Raw genomic sequence first — 2,764 nt, 5'->3', positions numbered from 1 at the left:
AATTAAATGATCTCTGCCATTTTAAAATATGGCAATCACATTCTTTCTAACAATCACATTTGGAATTGGATGCCTCTGTCCTTTTAAACTATGGAATTTGATGTCTCTGTCCTTTTAAACTATGGAATTGGACAATTTCTACCATTTTAAACTATGACTAACTGGATGATCTCCACCCTTTTAAACCATGCCGGTCATTCTTTCTAACAAGAAAACTTGGAATTGGATGATTTCTGTCATTCTAAACTATGACAATCACATTCTTTCTAAAATTCACATTTCGAATTGGATGTCACTGTCGATTTAAACTATGGAATTCGATGATCTCTGCCATTTTAAACTATGACAGTCTCATTCTTTCTAACAATCACATTTGGAATCAGAAGATCTCTGTCATTTTAAACTATGACAGTAACATTCTTTCTAACATTCACATTTGGAATTGGATGTCTCTGTCATTTTAAACTATGTAATTGGATGATCTCTGCCATTTTAAACTGACAGTCACATTCTTTCTAACAATTACATTTGGAATTGGATGATCTCTGTCATTTTAAACTATTGGAATTGGATGATCTCTACCATTTTAAGTCTCACATTTGGACTGGATGATCTCTGCCATTTTAAGTCTCGCGTTTGGATTTGGATGATCTCTGCCATTTTAAACTATAGATTGATCAGTTAACATAATCTCTACTATTTTAACTTATGATCGACATTTTCTATCTTCATCCTGAATGTGTTTGATCTCTGCTAATTTAACCTATGGATAAATTAGTTTGATTCCAATTAGATGATTCAAAACATTCCAAAAAACCACTCTGAAACTAAGAAAAAGCTATACTTTTTATGTATGTATAATAACTTAAAACGAAAAAAGAAGCACTTCTCTATATATAAAACCAAATCACACAACCCCCTTCTATAAAAGCCAACAAGAGAGGATACATCCCTACTGGAGAAATTACTACTTAAATCAATAAAAACTGCAAACATATATACCCTCACAATTTAACACTGATTACGCAATCAACTGAAACCGCAACAGTTGAGGAGGTTCATTTCAACGTCTTTAGAAATCGAGAACAGATACAATATCATGGTTTAAAACTGAGCAAGAGTTTGCGATGCTGTTACCAGTTTGATAAAAATAAGCTACAGGGTACCATAAAGCCAAACAGGCTGCAGTAAAAAAAATAATACTATAACAATTCTAACCTCATTCTTGAGAATTCCGAAGAGCAATATGATGCTTACATCATTTCAATTTGTTCCAATCCAAACTCTTTCAAAATTATAATGAAAATAAAATAGGTTTAAAATGATATAAGCAATTTGAAAAATAGAGTACCAATCCACAGCCCTCGAATCCAACACCAGAAACATATACGCCATAGGAAAGAAAGGGCGAGCCTCAAAAAACTGTTTCAAAGCCCCATGGCCCCTAAACCCAGCACCAGACAAAACACATACAATTAGAATCAAAAGCTAAAACTCAAAAGGCTGCATTCAAAGTTCCACAGTAACTGTGGTGTCAAAAAACACCATTTAAATTAATTCAAAGACAATACCGAGTTCAAGCACTGGTGAACTTGGTGACGGCCTTTGTGCCCTCTGAGACGGCATGCTTCGCGAGCTCCCCTGGAAGAGCAAGCCTTACAGCGGTCTGAATCTCCCGTGAAGTAATTGTGGGCTTCTTGTTGTAGCGGGCGAGTTTCGATGCCTCGCTCGCTAATTTCTCGAAGATATCATTGATAAAGCTATTCATGATCCCCATGGCCTTACTGGAAATACCAATATCAGGGTGGACCTGCTTGAGAACCTTAAAGATATAGATCTTGTAGGTCTCCACGCTCTTCTTATGCTTTTTCTTGCCCTTCTTGTCTCCTCCTTCCTTGGGCAACTTCTTCTCGGCCTTGGGAGCCGGCTTCTTCTCAGCAGGAGCTTTCTCCGCCACAGGCTTCTTCTCTGCTGGTTTCTTCTCTGCTGCCTTGGGCGCCATTGCTGAACTTCGAATCGCAAAAGGAAAAAACTCTAAACTCGACAACACTATTGCGTCAGAAAAATGCAGGGTGAAGAATTTAGGGAATCGGAATGTGTATTTATATTAGGATTGTGCTCTTCTATTGGTCGGTTGAGTTCGGCACGGATCGCTGGATTTCGTTTAATCTCAGCCGTAGATTTCAATCTTTTGATCGGTTGAAATAGCGATCTCCGTGCATTGATTTTTTGAGCGGGTGAAATAGCGATCTCGTGTCTTCATTTAAAACGATTCCGTGATTTTCTCTCTCATCTTTTTTTTCATATTTTAAAGTTTTAAAAAACAAAAACATGGTGAATTTTGAAAAGGATTTATAAGTAGATCTAATAATTGTCCGTGTTGGTCAGGAGCTTTTCTTCACTATTAAAATTATGAAAATAATAATAGGTTGGTTATTATTTATTTTATTTTATTTTTATGTAATTTGATCCAGTCAAAATGTTTAAAAAGATTGAATATTACAACATTATTATTAAGGTGTGTAAAATAAGATATAATTATTATTTCAATTTTTTTCAATATTGTCAATATCTATTATAAGATATAATTATTATTTCATTTTTTTCAATATTGTCAACATCTATCATGTTACTTGGAATAATTGAATATAGGTGGGAAGGGTTTTATTCCTTCCTCCCAACCACCTAAGATAACTCCAATTGACAATTCATTAGCATATAACCCATTATTTCAATTTTATATATTTTTAATAAAAATATTTAT

General features: G+C 34.6%; 1 pseudogene across 1 annotated transcript; it reads right to left on the bottom strand.

Annotated features, from left to right (window-relative positions):
- Positions 1-1,034: 1,034 nt before the first annotated feature.
- LOC149233082 (histone H2B.7 pseudogene) lies at positions 1,035-2,088 on the bottom strand (annotated as a pseudogene). The gene is made up of 2 exons (XR_016248213.1): positions 1,572-2,088; positions 1,035-1,444 (listed from the first exon to the last, which is right to left on the bottom strand). The product of XR_016248213.1 is annotated as a histone H2B.7 pseudogene (transcript).
- Between the last annotated feature and the right edge of the window lie 676 nt (positions 2,089-2,764).

The sequence above is a fragment of the Pinus tabuliformis genome, chromosome J (genome assembly GCF_031772625.1).
Source record: "Pinus tabuliformis cultivar Carrire ecotype Pingquan chromosome J, CPIR1, whole genome shotgun sequence".
NCBI classification, from domain to species: domain Eukaryota; kingdom Viridiplantae; phylum Streptophyta; class Pinopsida; order Pinales; family Pinaceae; genus Pinus; species Pinus tabuliformis.
Note: the sequence above shows the minus strand (reverse complement) of the source record. Positions and strands in the feature narration are given on the sequence as shown.